This window comes from Leopardus geoffroyi, chromosome B4, assembly GCF_018350155.1.
Source record: "Leopardus geoffroyi isolate Oge1 chromosome B4, O.geoffroyi_Oge1_pat1.0, whole genome shotgun sequence".
Taxonomy (NCBI): domain Eukaryota; kingdom Metazoa; phylum Chordata; class Mammalia; order Carnivora; family Felidae; genus Leopardus; species Leopardus geoffroyi.
In genome coordinates this window covers 64,674,896-64,695,483 of record NC_059341.1, presented here as the reverse complement: position 1 = coordinate 64,695,483, position 20,588 = coordinate 64,674,896, and the positions used below count along the sequence as shown (strand labels likewise).

Here is a 20,588-nt window from a genome sequence, read left to right as displayed (position 1 = left end):
ATTTTGGCTGGGGGATGGGCGGGGGAGATGGCGCTGGCGAGCGCCTTTGTTCCCCACCAAACTGAGCTCTGTAGTCCGGGGGCTCAGCAGCTCTCCCTCCCTTTGTCCTCCAGCCTTCCCGCTTTCCGAGCAGAGCTGTTCACTTAGGACCTCCCAGATGCTAAGTCGTGCTTGCTGTCGGAACACAGTCCATCAGGCCCCTCCGCTTTTGCCCGCCAGACTCGGGGGCTCTGCTTGGCCGGTGAGCCGCCCCTCCGCCCCGGCTCCCTCCCGCCAGTCCGTGGAGCGCACACCGCCTCGCCGCCCTTCCTACCCTCTTCTGTGGGCCTCTCGTCTGCGCTTGGCTCCGGCGACTCCGTTCTGCTAATCCTCTGGCGGTTTTCTGGGTTATTTAGGCAGGTGTAGGTGGAATCTAAGTGATCAGCAGGACGCGCGGTGAGCCCAGCATCCTCCTACGCCGCCATCTTCCCTCCAGCTCTTTCATGCCTTTTTATTCAGTCTTATACTTTTCTTCCTAGATAGTCTAGTTTCTCTTACTGTTACAAAGATTTCTGCATCATTTGTTTTCTAATTTCTTCACTTATTCTACACACTTTATTATTTAAAAAAAAATTTTTTACCATTTATTTATTTTTGAGAGAGAGACCAAGTGCAAGCAGCGGTGGGGCACAGAGAGAGGGAGACAGAATGTGAAGCAGGCTTCAGGCTCCAAGCTGTCAGCACAGAGCCCGATGTGGGGCTCAAACCCATGAACCGTGAGATCATAATCTGAGCCAAAGTCAGATGCTTAACTGACTGAGCCACCCAGGCGCTCCATCTTCTACACACTTTAAAAAATTGTGGTAAATATATATATAACATAAAATGTACCATTTTAACCATTTTTAAGTATATAATTCAGTGGCATTAACTACATTCACAAAGTTATACAACCATCACCACTATCCTCCAATTTATTCCTATCTTTTTCTTATTTCTGGCTACTTACTGAAGTCTAGCCATTCTGAGAGCTCCTGGTGGACAACCTTAATTGCAAAAACTTTCAACTAAAAGTTTGAAAGCATTCACAACAAACTGTTATATTTTCTATAAATTACTCTTATAACGGAGAGCTTTCTACCAAGCCTAGACCAAGGCAATGGAAGATCTGATGACTTCAGGGATCTACTAGTTTAATCAAGAAAGAACAAGTGGTTCAATAATTGTTGCCTGGGAAAGGCTGTGACAAGGCCAGATACACAACTCTTCTCCTTTGCCTGAACCTGCTTTCTACCTAGCCAACTTCTCTTTCCTTGTCTCCTTATTTTCAGCTAAGATTAGAACTATTTGTCTCTTTGAAACTAGCTAACTAGAGACAAAAGCATTTGTTACAATAACTGGCTGATACTGCCCCTGCTTATAAAACAACCTCGACTGTAAAACACCCCAGCTATAGCTGGTTTACCCTTGCCTATGAAAGTCTAAGCCAATATTACCCTGCTGAGATACTCTGATCTGAATAAAATCAATCTCCTTACTTGTGTGGTTTTTGTTTTTGACCACTGCAAAGGAATACTGCGTGCTAACAGGAAAAGTCACACTTAATCAAGATAAAGTCATCTTTTCTTTTTTGTTTTTTAACTTAAAAAAAAAAGTTTATTTTGAGAGGGAGAGAGAGAACAGGAGAGGGCAGAGAAAGAGAGGGGAGAGAGAGAAAATCTCAAGCAGGCTCTGCACTGTCAGTGCAGAGCCTGATGCAGGGCTTGAACTCACAAACTGTCAGATCATGACCTGAGTCTAAGTCAAGAGTCGGCCACTTAACCAATAGAGCCACCTAGGCACCCCAAACCATCTTTTCTTAAAAACTTTATTTTACACACCCACTCATTACTTTGCAAGATGTAGGAAGCAAAGAATATATTTATCAGAGCCACCGTAAATGATTTATCTTCTTCATAGGGCCTAACAAACCTAAATCATATGAGGTGCATAAGGAATTGAAAACTTGACTTTAGTACTCCTGGGAAATATTAATTAAATCCTCAGGAATTCATCCAGAGAGATCATCTTATCCAGAATCATTAAAAGAAAGCTAAACTCTTTGTTTAGCTGTCTAAATTGCTCTCTCACCTCTTAGCTATTGACCCATGAGACAGAGGTTGGGGTGTGTAATGAGGCATCTTGTAAAATACATACCATTAGTTTATGAATCAGAAAATCTGAATTATAGTTCCAACTCTGGTGCTAACTAACTTTAGCAAGTAAGTTAACCTTTAAGCATTTGATTTTTTTTCTTTAATATTTGTTTGTTTGTTTATTTATTTATTTATTTATTTATTGAGAGAGAGAAAGAGCACGAGCCAGGGAGGTGCAGAGAAAGAGGGAGACACAGAATCTGAAGCAGGCTCTAGGCTCTGAGCTCTCAGCACAGAGTCAGATGTGGGGCTCAAACTCATGGACTGTGAGATCATGACCTGACCTGAAGTCAGACACTCAACTGATTGAGTCACCTAGGCACCCCTTTTCTTTAAAAACTCAAGGAGTTGAACTAGATTGCTTCCAGATCTCTTTGCATCCCCAAACTAGAGCATGGTACAATTAGCCTATAATTAGCAAAGCACTTTTTTCAAGGAAACCTAGACTCTAGGCTTTATTCTTTCACATTTATCAGGTCACTGATCACGACTTTTCATTTCTAGTCTAGTCACTTGCTTTCTCCTTTTTTGTTCTGTTTTCTTCCTTTCCTCCTTCCTCTTCTCTCCTTCCCTCCCTCAATCCCTTCCTTCCCTTTCTTTTCTTTTCTTCTCTTTTCCTTTCCTCTCTTTGCTTTCATCATCATAAGGAAATTCATTATTTCACATAATGGAAGTCCAGATGTAAAGTATTCTATCTTTTAGTTTAATGCAACAAATACAAAAATATTTGAGATTCCTTGGGGAAAAGGAAAACTTGATCTTCATTACCCGTAGGATGGCCTAGGTATGGCTTGGGGATGTAGGTGCCTTTGGGGACCACCCTAGGTAAGCACACTAATAATGGTTACTTTTTGCCCACTAAGTTTAGAAATAGCCATTTAAATAAAGCTGCCACCTGAGTCCTCAGTCTTGTAATCCTCCCCCGGGGTTTATTAAGTTCAGTTGTTAAGGGCTCTTTTTACAAGACAAATCTTTATGCTTCCCCATCTCACCTTACTAAGATCCCACAAGAGGACTCCACTATTTCCAATCCAGTGAATTAAGACAGAAAAAAAAAAAAGATCAGAATTATTCAAAAAAATATGACAGAAATTTGTGTTTCCCAAGAGAATTAATTTTGTCAACAAGTTAAGTTCAATCAAATTTGGATCCTCATTTACCTCTTCTTAAATCTTTTCCCATATCCAACTTGTCCTTGGTTTACTAATTCTTACCTCAATAGATAGCCTATTATATCTCAGTCTTTATTCCTGTTTCTTTTTTTTTTTTTTTAATTTTTTTTTCAACGTTTATTTATTTTTGGGACAGAGAGAGACAGAGCATGAACCGGGGAGGGGCAGAGAGAGAGGGAGACACAGAATCGGAAACAGGCTCCAGGCTCTGAGCCATCAGCCCAGAGCCTGACGCGGGGCTCGAACTCACGGACCACAAGATCGTGACCTGGCTGAAGTCGGACGCTTAACCAACTGCGCCACCCAGGCGCCCCTTTATTCCTGTTTCAATCCAGGCTTCTCACTGCCAACTCACATACCTCACATATGCCATAATATGGGCTGTGGGAGGAAAAACATGATATAATCTTGACCTTATGAAGCTTGGAATTTTAGAGGAAGCGAGACATATAGATACGAAGCTATTATAAATCAGTACAAAGAATTGTTTTGAAAATGAGAATTAATGATAAAAAAAAAATGGAAGTTCCCATCACACGCCATGAGCACTGAAAGTTTTTAAACTGAAAAGACAGGAAGCATAAAGAAGACAAGGAAATTTGACAAACTATAGATATTTACATTTGAAGAATCTCCAAATTAAGAGACAAACTAAAAACAAAAATTTAAACAACATGACAAAAGCTAAATATCCCTACATAGAAAACTGAGTATTAGAAAGTTTTTAGGCTCCTCAAAGAAAGATTGACAGTTCTACAGCCATGAAAACAGGATAACCCTCTTAAATCAATTTGCTTTTGTGAACATGAAAACCAACCAATCAGAGACAGCCCAATATTCCTGAAAGCCAGCTAGTCAGCAAGGTGTTGGGGAGGAAAATTTTTTCTCTATCATTCAAGATTCATCTGGCTAGTCTAAGAATTAAAATGTCATGAGACACATTAACAGAATTAAAAAAAAAAAAACCCACAAAGTTTAATTAGGTGCACACGGAGGTCCAATGATAAAATTGAGACACAAAGAAATGACCAAGACAGGCAGTTTTTGAGGAATTGATAAGATGAGAAAAACTGGGAGCTTCAATTAATAAGGAATTCTAAACAGAATTTGGGCTGAGATAGTAAATTAGTAGAAGTAACAAGGTTTGTCTATATAGGCTTCTTCAACACTGAATTCCCATCTCTGGTGATAAGGATACTTCTCTCAGTCTTCAGGTAAAGGGTTGGGGAGGTATCCTTCACATGGGAGATTTATTTCCTGCATTCAGGGAGAAAAGGGGTCAAGATGCCTTTCTTGCACTGGCTGCTTTTCAAATAATTCAAAATAATCATTATGCCCTTGTGCCATATTTTGGGGTGGTTTGCCCTGGGGCCCCACAAAGGCTTGCCAGAATAACCCACTCTCTTCTTTGTAAATAGGACAAGCCACATATCTAGGGCTGATATGTGACAAGCCACGTATCTTGCCTCTATAATCAAGACAACCACTAGACAAATCCTTCCCATGAACCTCATAAGACAGTTTGCTTTCTTCAGGGATACTGTGCCTGAATCAGTACAACATTCCCCTATTTAAGTAAGTCATAAATTTCTCTACAGATATTAAGTAGTAGTCCCCACCTTTGATGGAGGGAGGTATAACTATGCAAAAATGCCATTAAATGTGCAAATGATATGAGACAGTAATTCATAAAGGAGGAACCCAAGTGCCATCCCCCAGTTCAAACTTATAGGTAATCACAGAAATTCTAAATAAAACATTATACTTTTTTTCCCCAAAAAGATTAATGTTGGTAAGGGTTTACTGAAATAAACACATTTTTTAAAGTAATTTCTACACCCAATGTGGGGCTCAAACTCACAACCTCGAGATCAAGAGTCAGATGCTCCACTGACTGAGCCAGCCATGCACCCCCACAATAAATTTAAAGCCTTGAAAATCTTTATTTTACTCTAACTCAGGAGTCTTATTTTTATCCCATCTTCCTCCAGAGAAAGAAAGAGAAAGGGAAAGAGAAGGGGAGAGGAAGAGGATGGGGGGAGGGTAGGGAGGAGAGAAGGATAAAGGAGGAAAAATGGGAGGATGGGGAGAAGGACAGAAAGGAGAAGAAGAAAGTTGATGAAGAAAAAACATGATTTATGAACAAATCTTTGCTGTGATAATAGACATATGAAAGATGTCTTTCATGGTCATTTGACCATGTTTTGATGGTCAAATTTATATAGTTACATGGATGAGTAAGACAAGAATAGTCTTATATTCTTTTCTTTTTTTGTTGTTGTTTTGTTTTGTTTTGAGAGAGAGAAAGAGAGAGATCTCATACAAGTGTGAGCAGGGGAGGGGCAGACCGTGAGGGAGAGAGAGAATCCCAAGCAGGCTCTGCACTGACAGCATGGAGCCCAAAGTGGGGCTCAATTTAACAAAGGAACCATAAGATCATGACCTGAGCCAAAATCAAGACTCAGACACTTAACCAACTGAGTAACCCAGGTGCCCCTAAACCTTTCTTAATTCTTCCATGCAGTCTATAAATGAATTTTTAAAATCCAATCTTCTTTTAACAACTAAGGCATCAAATCATCTACCTTTACTTTATGAAATTAGTTACATAAAAATCTGTGGGAAATCAATCAGCCATTCACTGGTTTAGGAGATCATAGGGAACCCATTGCAAAGCAGAACACTGCTTTCTGGCTGTGCTGAAAGCAGCACACCAGGCTTCACTTACCTAGTTAATGTATACATAGGGGGAACACCACTCTTCGCTTATATAGTTAATGTATGTATATCTAGGGGTTAGGTCCTGTCAGTGCTCATAAATTTCTTAGATCACGTTATCACATGGAATATTTTACTCTGTTTTCTACAACTGCTCTTTTGAATTCTTGGGAAAGCCTTAATGTATTTTTCTGCATGTTTTCCATTTGTTCCTACTGACATGTAGCACACTGATGTGTTGCATATTGTTTACCTAAATATATGCTTAATAAATACAGGAGCTTGAGAGCAATTCAGGGAGACTTCCCTTGGCCTCCCTCTCATCTCTCTTGACTTGCATAGAGTCTTGAGTAATTCTTTCTGCAGCCATCGACTTTAAAGAACAAAGCCAAAAGCCGAACCCACAAAAATCTACCATCCTAGTTTAGGCTGTATTTACTTCCTACTCTTTTTTTGTCTTCTTTTGGATTAATTTTATTATTTTTCCTACTAGTTTGGGAGTTATATATTCTATTTGTTTTGGGGATGTGGTTTTTGTTTTCGTTTTTTGTTATTGATTACCCTATACATTGCAACGTGATCATTTAAATTACAATGTCTGACGTTAATAAATATCTTTATCTCCTCCAGAAGATGGACCTGACATATATTACTTTGGATTTTTTTATTTTAAATATACATATCATTAAATGTCATCATTGTTTTATAGTTGATATTTGTTTAGATTTATTCAAACATTGGGGCACCTCGGTGGCTCAGCCAGTTGAGCACCCGACTTCAGCTCAGGTCATGATCTCGCGGTTCATGAGTTGAAGCCCCGCTTCGGGCTCTGTGCTGACAGCTCACAGCCTGGCGCCTGCTTTGGATTCTGTGTCTCCCTCTCTCTCTGCGCCTCCCCCACTTGTGCTCTGTCTCTGTCTCTCTCAAAAGATAAGCATTAAAAATATTTTTAAAAAAATGTATTCAAACATTTACTACTTTTTTTTTTTTTTTTTTTAACCTTTGTTTCTTCTTGAACTTAGACTTCTCATCTGGGATCAATTTCCTCCTACCTAACCTTTTCCTATTTTAGAGACTCAGTTTTGTCTGAAAATTATTTTATTATGCCTGCATTCTTTTTTTTTTTTAATTTTTTTAATACTTATTTTTTTTTTTTTGAGAGAGAGACAGAGTACAAGCAGGGGAGGGGCAGAGAAGAGAGGGAGACACAGAATCTGAAGGGGGCTGCAAGCTCTGAGCCGTCAGCACCGAGCCCAATGTGGGGCTCGAACTCCCGAATTGCGAGATCATGACCTGAACCAAAGTCTGGTGCTTAACCAACTGAGCCACCCAGGCACCCCTAAAAAAAAAAAGATTTCTGAATGGAAATGATAGTATGTTGAGCCAAATGATTATAAAAATATCACAGATGGTAAATGCAGAATGCAACTAAATAATAGAGAGAAATTTATAAACTGAAAAAGCTTGTATTAGGAAGTAAATACAGTAAACTGGGAGAAACATAGCAAGACCTGTTTGTTTGGATTCTTCTCCTTGTCTCTTTGTCCTTGGAGTAAGGGCACTCCTTTCCTTCAGCATAGGGAAAGCTCCTCTCATATGATGGTTTTACGACCTTTGTAGGGGAAGAGGACAGAGGAAAGGTCAAAGTGACCTTTCTGTTTCTGTTTTCTCAAACTCCTTTAGCTCAAAATATTCAATATGCCAACGTGTCATATTTATAGGTAGCATGTCCTAAACCCCAAAATGAGAAAAACACAGAAATAAATCCAACTTAAAAGGAAGTTATTTTAAAAGAACACACAAGTCTGGCAAGAATGATAAGAGAGAAATGTGAACAGACACTTTACCAAAGAAGTTATATGAATGGCAAATAAGAACATCACTTAATCATTGGGAAATGCAAAATAAAACCATGAAATACCACTTCACACCCGCTAGAGTGATTCAAATTAAAAAGACTAATAATATCAGGTGTTGGTGAGAATGTGGAGCATTTGGAGCTTTAATTCATTGCTGGTATGAATCTCAAAAGTATTATGCTGGATGGAAAGAGTCCAACACAAGTGATTATACTGTATGATTCCATTTACATAAAATCCCAGGAAAGGCAAGCTATATAGTGACAGAAAGCAGATCCACAGTTGCCAGAGACCAGAGTAGGACAGATTGACTGAATGAGCACCTGGCTGGCTGTCAGTAGAGCATGCAAGTCTTGACTCAGGGCTGTGAGTTCAAGCCACAAACTGGGTGTAGAGATTACTAAAAGAGAGAGAGAGAAACTAGAAATAAGAGCTTAAGGAAAAATGTGGAACAAACGTAGGTTATTTATAAGTTGGTGTGCAGTAAAGCTTAGGTCTTAGTGTTACAGGAGGGTGGGAGAGACGCTGGTCCTTGTCTCATGGAGTTGAAGAATGAGTCTCTCAGACAGGAGAGAGTGAGCAAAGCGATAGAGTTTGTTGAGCGAAAGTACAAAGCTCTGAAGAGTGAGAAGGGTCCCCGACTGGCTTGCTGCCAAATATTTTTGTCTCTTTTTATTGGTACCTTATCAGGAACTGGACAAGTTTGTGAGACTATTCATGGCACCTAGCATGGGCAGGTCTGGAATGCATTTATCCTTTTTTTCCAAAACCCGCCCACAGCTATAGCCTCCCACCAGCATGGTAGACACTGTGAGGAGTAGGAGGGCTGAGGGCCCCTAAGGTGAGCCTTGAAGTCTAGGGCGTAGCCCAGGTGGAGCCACTGCAGCTGCAATCAGCCTCAGGGAGGGTCCCTTATCTATCCCTGCCTACTGCTAACGCTTTCCCTACTTATTGAGGTCTTGCTGGTGACACAATGATGGGATAATCTACTGCAGTTGTTTTCAATTTTCTTTATTTTAAAGTTTATTTTTATTTATTTTGAGAGAGTGAGAGAGTGAGCAGGGAGAGGCAGAGAGAGAGGGAGATAGAATCCCAAACAGGTTCCAAGCTGTCAGCACAGAGCCTGATTCGACGCTCGAACTCACAAACCATGAGATCATGACCTGAGCCCACGTAAAGAGTCCTTCACTCAACCCCAAGTGAGTCATCCAGGCTCTCCAGTAGTTTTCAATTTTCTTTTTTTTTTTCTTTTTTTTTTTATTTTTTTTTTTTCAACATTTATTCATTTTTGGGACAGAGAGAGACAGAGCATGAACGGGGGAGGGGCAGAGAGAGGGAGACACAGAATCGGAAACAGGCTCCAGGCTCTGAGCCATCAGCCCAGAGCCTGATGCGGGGCTGGAACTCACGGACCGCGAGATCATGACCTGGCTGAAGTCGGACGCCTAACCGACTGCGCCACCCAGGCGCCCCATAGTTTTCAATTTTCAAGTTACAACCCATTGGTCAATTCATAAAACCATAACCATATGGTGGTGGGTTTTGACCAGAATTTTTAAAAAACGAAGTGGAATCAAATGGACTAGAATATAACAGAAAAGAGTAGACTATGAAATACCAGAATTCATTGCAAGATTGTCTTGCAATTACATTGTGAAACTTTTCTTTCAATTATATGTGCATCTATGTCTATATTGGGTGGTGATATAAAATTGAACTTTAACTATGGGTTTCCAACAAAGTTGAAAAAATGTTCACACACACACACACACACACACACACACACCCCACATTGACTTAGGAATTAATGTAGGAAGGGGTCTTGACAACACTGATCCTAAAAAGAACAAAAACATACTGAGGATATGATCAATCTGTATATTTCACAAAGGAAACAATAACAGAGGTAAAGTCATGTAGACAATGAGAGGAAAAGCTGAGATGAAACATTAAACTGCAAAACCATTAGCAATTATTGGTGTCCTATGTAGGGGTTGCTTAAATAATAGGGAGACTTCATAAATGATCACCCACATGAGGTCACCACTGAGAGTGAAAGCAGAAACCAAGACAACAGGTCAAACGGGGATCCTGCCAGGCAACTAAGGATATACTTAAAAACACATACTCACCAATTAACAGTTATTTTTTAAGTATGAAGAATGAATGAGTGTTAAGATTGACCGTCTAACTACAATGTTTCATCACCACCACTGAGTTATTAAGGGCTTTTTCAGTGTCTGCCTTCATTACCACAGCTTTGCCTGACTCTGTCTGCCTCCACTAAACCTATCCTTGTCACAATTAGGATGACTCATCTAGTTTAAACTACTAATCTGATTGTGCCACTGTGATATTGTGATTTATTAAAGAAATATCTATTTCTTTCTGTCTACTGTTCCTGCAAAACCCTTGCAATTTTCAGTATTAAGAGTTTTAGGGGCATCATTTGTTTACAGTATTGATTTGGGTTCCCAGTTCCTGAAATAGCTCCAGGGTAAGGAAGAAGAAATGGGTGCCATTTGTTATTCATGTAACAATCCCTTTTCAGCCACACCTGAGTTCACGTTAATGAGACTTTTGGAGTGCATCTAAGAAGGGGGCTGATTGCCAGTGGAACAAACTCTGTGATTAGAGGGTTGGCACTTTCAGTCTCTCCTCACTAACCCCCATCTCCGGGTAGGAGAGAGGGGTTGAAGGTCAAATCAGTCCCCAACGACCAAGGATTTAAGCAGTCCTGTCTGTGTGATGAAGCCTGGGCCTCAGGGGTATGTGAGGGTGCTGAGAGTGATCCTCCTAGAGAAGACACAGAAGCTAGGTGTACTTCCCCACCTTCCCCACATGCCCCGCCCCATGTAGCCCTTCATCTGGCTGTTCATCCGTATCCTTTAATGCCCTCGCAATAAACTGAGCAAATTTGAAGATCTAATTGGCTTTATTCAATACGTGAATTGGACAGCATCCTTCCTAGCAAATAGATAGGCTTTTTGAGGAATTGTACCAAACACAAGGTTTTTCTAGGCAAAAAGCAGGGGAGCAGGGAAGTTATTAGCAAAAGAAAAGGAAGGTTGTTTTAGGGCTTCTGTGTTTTGGGGGGAAGGGAATACAGGGACTTATGGAGATTATCTCACAGGTGCTGATCAGGACATTTCAGATCAACTGCTTAAAGGTCACATTTATTTCTGGGAGAGGTTCAAACTGCAGTTAAGGTTTGCTGTGCTGGGGGCAAGTGACTACATTTGGGGCCCACTGTTTCTTTCTTTCTTCTTTTTTTATGAAATTTTCTTTCTTTCTTTCTTTCTTTCTTTCTTTCTTTCTTTCTTTCTTTCTTTCTTTCTTTCTTTCTAGAGTGCAAGCAGGGGAGAGGGGCAGAGGGCTTAAGCAGACTCTATTCTGAGTGGAGCCTGCTGCTGGGCTCCATCCCATGACCTGAGCTGAAATCAAGAGCCGGATGCTCAACTGACTGAGCCACCCAGGGCCCCAGGGACTGTTGTTAACTCTTTTCCTAAGTTCTATGAGCCGCTCTAGCAAATTAATTGGAGGAGGGGGTGAAGCTGTACGTTATAGCCTGTTGGTCAGAAGCACAAGTGACAACCTAGGTTTGTGATTGGAGTCTGAGGTAGAAATGAGGGGACAGTCTAATGGAACTGAGCCCTTAACCTCTGGGACCTGGTGCTATCTCCAGGTAGAAAGTGTCAGAATTGAGTTAAATTGCAGGACACCCAGTGGGTGTCGCAGAATTGCATGATGTGTAGAAAACCCATATATGGCATCGTGAGTGTTTGTGGAGTGTTCTTGGTGTGGGACACAAAGGCAGAAAGAAATGACAGATAAAATAAATTTCCTGAAAACCTGCAGCCCACTGACAAATACTTGAGGCTGGCAGAATAAAACATTTCTCCAGGAATTCCCCAAAGCTTATGCTTTGCTAGAGGGAAAAACAACCTTAGCTTGACAATAGCTAGGCCTCCAGTATCCTGTGAGTCTTCTTTAGCATATGAAAATCTGATTGGAAGCTTGCCTTGAACTTTACATCCCCCAACTCCCAAGTTTATGACCTGTGTCTCTTCATGGTCCCAGGGCAGCTTTTTCTGCCCACGGGTCCTGTCCCCATGCTTTAATAAAATCACCTTTTTGCACCAAAGATGTCTTCAAGAATTCCTTGACTGTTGGCTCTGGATCCCCCCAATCACTCCAAAACCTCATAATTCTGAGTACTGGAGTGGTCTGAATATTCGGAGGTTAGTGTGTATAATATAAATGAAGACATTAGTTTTCCTTTACAACCAGACACAGCTTTAAACTATTTCATCACAAACTGGAAAAAAAGATTTGAAGCTCCATAGCATCATATACAATGGAAGGCTCTTCATAAACTCTCCAGCCTCTCAGGTAGCTGATACTCTTTTGGAACACTCTTCCAACTTTTTCTTACCCATCCTTCAAAATTCATTCTAGCTTATCTTTTCCTAGAAGCCTTCCTCAGAGTCCCAAGATAGACTAAGAGCAGAGGTGCCTGAAATTCTGGGTAAGGGAGCTTTAGCATGGCAGTCTGTTTGGATGGGTTGAATGCCTAAGGGATTTATTTTGAAATACCATTTGTAAAAGACAGACACTTTGGGAAGAGGGAAAATATCCTCCCAAGACTGTTTGGTTCTTGTGACTGGTCTAATAATTAAACTGACACAAGACAGGTTAACAGTGAAAAAAGCAAATTTAGCTAATTCATGCAAAGGTCTCATAGATATGGGACTTAAGAAATGACCAAGGCAGGCAGCATTTATACTTTTTATACACAAAAACAAATATGTGAGGAATCGATAAGACAAAGAAACATAGGTTTGAATTTATCCAGAGACTTTTTATTTATTTATTTATTTATTTATTTATTTATTTATTTATTTATTTATTTATTATGTCTTTGGCCCTGAATTCCTGTCTCTGATAAGGATGCACGTTTCTACCTCTTGGTTCAGGGAGCATACCCTTCACATTGGAGGTTTATTTCTTGCTTTCTGGAGACAAAGGAGGGTGTTCTTGCATTGGCTGTTTTTATTCTTTTATTTTTATTTTTATTTTTATTTATTCATTTTGAGAGAGAGAGGAAGGGAGAGCAGGGGAGATTGAGAGGGAGAGGGAGAGAGAGAATCTTAAGAAGGCTCCACACCTCATGTGTCTTGATCTCACGATCCTGGAATCACGACCTGAGCCAAAATCACAAATAACCAATATGCCAATGTGCCTGCCCCAAGACCCAACAACATACTTTTTGCCTTAGGAGGAATAGTATACTTTTCAAAAAAAATAAGCATTAAAAAGAAAATCACAGGCCCAAAATGGCATCATTTAGGTTAAGGCCCCAAGTCAGTAGAGCAAGATTTAATACCTAACCTACCTACAGTTCCAACTCTCCAGGAATGTAATCTTTAGCCAGTCAATGTGGAATTTACTGGTTAATACTAGAAAATTTATTTATTTAAGTTTATTTATTTATTTTGAGAGAGAGAGAGCATGAGCAGGGGAAGGGCAAAGAGGACAGAGAGAATCCCAAGCAGGCTCTACTGTCAGTGTGGAGCCTGACATGGGGCTTGATCTCACAAACCATAAGATCGTGATCTGAGCCGAAATCAAGAGTCAGACGCTTAGCTGACTGAGCCACCCAGGGGCCCTAATACTAGGAAATTTATTGATATATCCCTTCTACACTGTCACAAGTATACTATTGTCACAGGCTAGATCCCAAGACCTGACTTTTACTGTACAGCTACTTGTGTACTCACCGACCTTTGTCCCACATTTTTCCTTAAGCTCTTCTTTCCAGTTTATTTTCTTAATGGAAAGCAAAAGCACCCCTTCAGCAATGGTGACAGCCCTGGCAAGACTTCCAGAGGCCCAGACCACCCAGATCAGTTTGAGCATAACCCTGATTCACAACTGTGCTGATGGACTATGCAGTGACCTCTAGAATGACCGACAATTACCTTTACCTCATTATAATACTAAAATCTCTGCCCAAAGAGGAGCACAAGCCTCATTTACATAACATACAATGTATGTGTAGGCATGTTTCCTTAAAGCACATGCACAACCTTATGCCCCTTGATATAGATAAGAACCCCCTTTTTAAATATTTATCCTAACCCTAAATAAAAGGAACCCATCCACCGTCACTTGGAGAGTCACAGTTTTAGAAGTTACTCTCTGTGATCTCCTTATTTGCTGCAAATAAACTTTACTTTGCGCAACACCTCAGCCTGGTGTAGTTTCTATCTGTGACTCACCAAGGAATGAACTCACGTTGGTTTGGTCACTCTATGAAGATGAACACACACAAGATGTGTCTCTCCACAATGTCAGCTTTATTTAATTGCCGGAGTCCAGCTCCAGCAAGTCCAGGGGTTCCCGAAGGATGAACAGTGTCGGCGAAAAAGTGAAAATAAAACAGAACTAAAATAAACAACTAAATTAAAAAATAAAAGTGGACACAGACAACAGCAGTGTGTTGAACTGGCCGATTATTGCAGCAAACGTGGCATTATATTTGCTAGTGATTTCCTTGTAGCATACGTCATCTATGTTTTCTGGCATTACCCAATTCTAAAATTGTTCCTTTGTGTAATCACCCAATAAGGAATAATGTGGTTGTTTTTTTGTAACGTTCCCTCCTGCCCTTTGCTTATTGATTAATTTCTTTCATTGTTTTTATTATGTATCTATGTTTATCTATAAGCTAAGAAGTATTTGCTTTGCTGTTTTCATGAAAGGTCATCTATCTCTCAACACCTCAAGTGGAACAGTTACAGGGACATGACCTCTTAGTTGTTTCCCTGAACCATTCATGGTTTTGAAAAACAAAAGTGTTCGCCTGGGTCCAAGGTGAGAGGAGGGGGCCAAAAGGGCCTTAGGAACCCACGCCTTATGCATTCTCAGAGACACAATGCACCTAGGATCTAATGAACCATTCTGTACCTTAATCAACTAGGTTCAGTCATCATCTGGAATGCCTCCGGGGGGCCAGGTGGGCCTAGGGGTTGAAGTCACCTGTGCCCAGAGATACACTCCTTAGTTGCCGGAGTGAGGCTTTCAAATCCATATGTCTCTCCTTTACAGGCCCTCTTTGCTGGCAAATGTATGAGGCTATCCTTCCTGTAAGTAGAGGAGTCTCCATAGGGGATGGCAAGGGCTAAGCGTAAGGCCGCACAATTTCTTGCAGAACCTTATTTTCTTCCCTAATGGCTCTTTTCCCAGGGGGCCTGCCGAGGGCCATTCCCCAACAGACAATACTCCAGGTACTTTAATAAGGCCAAATTACCTAAAAGCAGGAGTACAAGAAGCTTCACTGTCGGCGGGCCACCCTGTAGTCACCAATCCATCCACAGCCCGGGCCTTGCCACTCAGGCTGGGATAGCTCGGCTTCCAGCATTTAATCATAAAACAAGGTTAACATTAATTGTAAAGCAGGTTCAGGATTCCAAACTCAATGGCATTTCACCACGCATTTAACTTGGCTTCATGCATATCAACAAAGCAAAGCACAAAGTCACACAACAAACAAGATACATCAGGAGGTAAGAAGTTAATGAGCCAGAGTAAAGTCAGTTTGTAAGTACACAGTTGAGATGAAGCCTGTCTAGTCCAGGTCAGCTTTTGGCATGTACTGCTTATTATATTCTGGCATTGGAGGCTCCCTATAAGGTTCAGAGATCAACTGAGAGGCAGGTGTCTTTCAAATTCGGTAAGAGGTGAAAGGGTCTGTGTCTGGAGCGTCTGATATTTAGATGCAGAAGTTCTCCCTTTCCAATGGAGTTTAATCAGTGTTAGGCCTTTGTAGGCCCTTTCTGGTTCTAGTGATTATCAGCTCCTGGTTCTTCCAGGTTCCAGTGGTCGTAGAGATTATCGGTCCTTGGAACTGCTAGTCTGTGGCTGGTTTTGGTGATATCTGGTCTTAGTTGCAACACCATTGGCTGCTTACATCACTGCTTGACATGAGTCATTGCTTGACATGAGTAAGTCCATCTTATTCTCTACACACTCCCCTTAAGAGGGCAACCTTGCCTAAACAATGCATTTCATGCTAATAAATTCTTTTCTTCTAGTTTTATGCACCTTCTCTGCCTTTAAAAACCTTTCTTTTGTTTAGTTCAAAGAAATTCCCTTCTACTTGCTAGATTGGATACTACCAGATTCATGAATCATTTAATAAAGCCAATTAGATCTTCAAATTTTCTCAGTTGAATTTTGTTTTTAATTTTTATTTTTAAATATTTATTTGTTTGTTTAAGTAATCTATATACCCAACGTGGGGCTCAAACTTATGACCCCAAGATCAAGAGTCATATATTCTTCTGACTAAGCCAGTCAGGTGCCCTGAATTTTGTTTTTTAGTAGAAGGAACAGTGAATGTGAGATTTATTTATTTATTTATTTATTTATTTTATTTATTTATTTTTTTTTTTTAAATTTTTTAAATTTTTTTTCAACGTTTATTTATTTTTGGGACAGAGAGAGACAGAGCATGAACGGGGGAGGGGCAGAGAGAGAGGGAGACACAGAATCGGAAACAGGCTCCAGGCTCTGAGCCATCAGCCCAGAGCCCGACGCGGGGCTCGAACTCACGGACGGCGAGATCGTGACCTGGCTGAAGTCGGACGCTTAACCGACTGCGCCACCCAGGCGCCCCTATTTATTTATTTTAATACTTATTTATTTTTGAGAGAGAGAGAGAGACCACAAGCAGGAGAGGGGTAGAGAGAGAGAGGAAGACACAGAATCCAAACAGTCTCCAGGCTCTGAGCTGCCAGCACAGAGCCCGAGGGGGGGCTCAAACCCACAAACTGTGAGATCATAACCTGAGCCAAAGTTGGACACTTAACCAACTGAGCCACCTAGGATCCCTGAATGTGAGATTTCTGAAATGGGAGCAATCTTGACATTAGGCAACAAATTTGAATTCTGTAAGAAAATGCAAGACAGGGGCGCCTGGGTGGCGCAGTCGGTTAAGCGTCCGACTTCAGCCAGGTCATGATCTCGCGGTCCGTGAGTTCGAGCCCCGCGTCGGGCTCTGGGCTGATGGCTCAGAGCCTGGAGCCTGTTTCCGATTCTGTGTCTCCCTCTCTCTCTGCCCCTCCCCCGTTCATGCTCTGTCTCTCTCTGTCCCAAAAATAAATAAATGTTGAAAAAAAAAAAATTAAAAAAAAAAGAAAATGCAAGACATCTAAATGTCATTTTCTATTTGATACTGCTTTGGAATGCAGAATGAAATGAAACAGATGTAAAATGAAATCATAGAATGCTGATGTATTTACCCTGCATGAAGTTTTAACTCATCACCAGGCATCCATGATCCTCTTCTTCACACACACCCCAGCTTTACTACTTAGCTGGAAGGCACCACTCTGACGTTCCCAATACAGTGGGAATGGTGGGAATGATGTTTCCACTCCCCACCCACAACCCCATGCATTTATTCACCCCTCAACTTCAAAATCAATTTATTAAAATCTCACTCTAAAATAATAATAATTTGAGGCACCTGCGTGGGTCAGTTGTTTAAGTGTCTGACTTTGGCTCAGGTCATGATCCCATGGTCTGTGAGTTTGAACCCTGCATCGGGCTCTGTGCTGACAGGTCAGAGCCCAGAGCCTGCTTCAGATTCTGTGTCTCCCTCTCTCTCTGCCCCTCCCCTGCTTGCACTCTTTCTCTCTCTCTCACTCTCAAAAATAAACATTAAAAAAAAATTTAAATACTAATTCAATAACAGTTGCTAAAAATAAAATAGAAATGACTCTCGTTACTCTATTTTAGGATATTAAAGTTAAGTCGACTAAAATACAAAGTAATCCACCATGAAAGAACACTGATGGAACCAATGAGGTAAGTATTCATATAAGGCACACACAGTGACCCAAGCATATAAGTATGGAAATATGAAATGACTGTCAGTTTAATATTGTAAAACCTCTCTATATTAACATGAAATATTTTGTTAATCATCTACTTGATTTATGTCCTGAAGGGTCTCATAATGCAATGGCAATAATATAAATTAAGCTAAACAAAAGACAGTGTGTATAAATAAAGATAGCTCCCAAGGAAGCTTCCGTTGATATTAACATAGATTTTCTGTATCAGAGGCCATTTTAGTTGAGGTGGCTTTTTGGAGAGGCCAGTAAAGATTAGGACTGCAAAATTAGCCGTTTACACAGCTAATTGGCAATCACGTGTTATATGAAGAAAATCTGCCTTCTGATGAGGCTGGAAATTCTTTAAGGGCAGGGACATTTTCTGTCTTACTCTTTGTTTCTCCAGCTGATATCCAATAAATATTGATGATAACTAACTCTTTGTTGGGGAGTAGCAGTAGAGTAGCACAGTATCTAGGCATAGGGATCAATGTTGTGTTCTAAAGGACGCTGGAGTCAAAGCTTAGAGAACGAATCACCTGCTGTAGAAATACTGAGGAGAGGGGCTAAAATGGGGGAGTCTAAAGCAGTGAGAGTTTTAGCAATCTGCCTCCCAAGAAAACTACAGAATAAGTAGGTATCCTAGATATGTGTAGGGGCTCTATAATGAGATTACCCAACTCTGTAATGAGATTAACCTGTCACTGCTGAGATAACTTTAAGGAATAATTTAGGGAACTGCCTTTCAAAACTCCCTTATTTCTTTATTAATATTAGGCCACACCTCCTAGCCTGATTCTTTTTTATTGACTAGATAATGGGTCAATAAATTACCTGCAGCCCTATTTTTGTATCACCTGTGGGTTGAGTGGCTTTTTAAGTGGTTGGGGAAAAAAAATCAAAAGAATAATAATACTTAATGACCCATGAAAATTATATGAAGGCCACATTTTAGTGTCCATAAATGGTCTTGTTTGAACATAGCCATGCTCATTCATTTATGTATTACCTGTGGCTACTTTTATGCTGCAATGGCATAGTTGAGTACTTGTAACAGACATTATATGGACCACAAAGCTGAAAATATTTATTATCTGATTCTTTAAGAAAAAAAAATTGTCAACCAGATTCACCCATCCATAGAAAAGTTAGTGTGAAGGTGGTAGGTTAGCCAGATAAATAGTGTAAAAACTAAATTCACAAGTTTTCTTTGGTGTTTTTGCAGTGAGAAGGCTTTAACCCACAGACTACTAGTGTTCAGTTCCCTTTCACAAATCTCATTTCAGCCTGATACCATTAAATATTTGATCATCTAGCTTCCTTTATTCTAATGATTTGGCTTCAAAGGTCAGACTGTAGAGTACATCTTATGTACTTATAAGTTGTAAGAGTACAATTTATGTACATCATAAGGTTCTTGAGTATAGTATTTCCCCTCCCTGTCATAGTAACTTTTACCTTGTAAATTAATAATTGAGCCCTTGGTTGGGATTGGCTTGCTGGATGGCTTGAGTACTGGAAGAGAATGTGCTCTTCATACAGAATTGAGCATTCTGTGCTCAATGTAATTGTAAATTGATACATTGACTCTCTAGTTTTTCAAGGCCATCTCAATAGTCTACTTAACACTAGTTCATTTTTCAGAGATGGACTCACTCCTGGTGAACTCAGGGCATTACCTGGAACATACTGAGCTCCTCAGAAGTTATACTGATTATTAGTATATAGACTTACCTCTAGGGGAGACAATGCATTGACAGGAGTTCTTTTTCAATAAATTGCATTCTGGTTTATACACTACTTTGAGAGTCTATTTAGTATGATTTAGTTCCGTTAAGCTTGCTTCTTCCTGAACGTTTAAACAAACTTGAGGTCTTGGAACTGCAAAACAAAGGATTAGAACCTGGAATTAGTTTGTCTGAGCATAATTTAGTCATTCATTATTCACTTATCTAACGTTCACTGAATATCTCCCATGTACAAATCACTGCACTGGCCTCTGGGGTTCACAATATGAATAATACATAATCTCTGCTCTCAGAGAATTTATAGCAGTGAAACAAAGTTATATATGCAAAGATATAGATAGATATGAACAGAAGTTATCCCAAGGACACGTGAGGAGCGCCTTAACATAATCAATGGAGACTTTAGAGAAGTAATGCCAGGGCTGAGCCTTAAGAAATGGATAGTGAGGGGCACCTGGGTGGCTCAGTCGGTGAAGCATCCGACCAGCTCTGGTCATGATCTTGCGGTTCATGAGTTGGAGCCCTGTGTCAGGCTCTGTGCTGACAGTTCAGACCCTACAGCCTGCTTTGGATTCTGTGTCTCCCCTTCTCTCTGCCCCTCTTCCCATCATGCTCTGTCTCTCTCTAGCTCTCTCAAAAATAGTCAATCTGAGAAGATAAAGACTCCTGGGAATAGAGGAGGTGAAGGCATGAACAAGGCAGAGACCCAAAGAACATCATAGTTTGTGGAAGAATGTATATTCCATTTGGTACACTGGGGTAATGAGCATGAGCCAGATTAAGACTTTGCCATCTTAAAGAGTTTCACCTTTAATATTTTTAGGATAATGGTGGGGAGTCACTGAAACTGCCACTAATATTTATTGAGCATGGTACTGTTTTACGTTTTTTAAAGTCATTTAATGTTTTCAGTGACACAGTAAATAGACACCATTATTATCCCCATTTGTCAGATGCAAAAACTAAGGCTCAGAGTAGTTAAGTAATTGTTCCAAGACTAGGTAGCAACACATGG

The 20,588-nt window shown here is 40.4% G+C and overlaps 1 protein-coding gene across 1 annotated transcript in view; it reads right to left on the bottom strand.

The window, feature by feature from the left end:
• RESF1 (retroelement silencing factor 1) overlaps positions 1–19,706 on the bottom strand; it is a 69,000-nt gene extending 49,294 nt beyond the window's left edge. Inside the window, exon 1 of the mRNA XM_045465378.1 lies at positions 19,560–19,706. The gene's annotated coding sequence lies outside the window, so the exon portion shown is untranslated. The remainder of the gene's footprint in view (positions 1–19,559) is intronic.
• Positions 19,707–20,588: the final 882 nt, after the last annotated feature.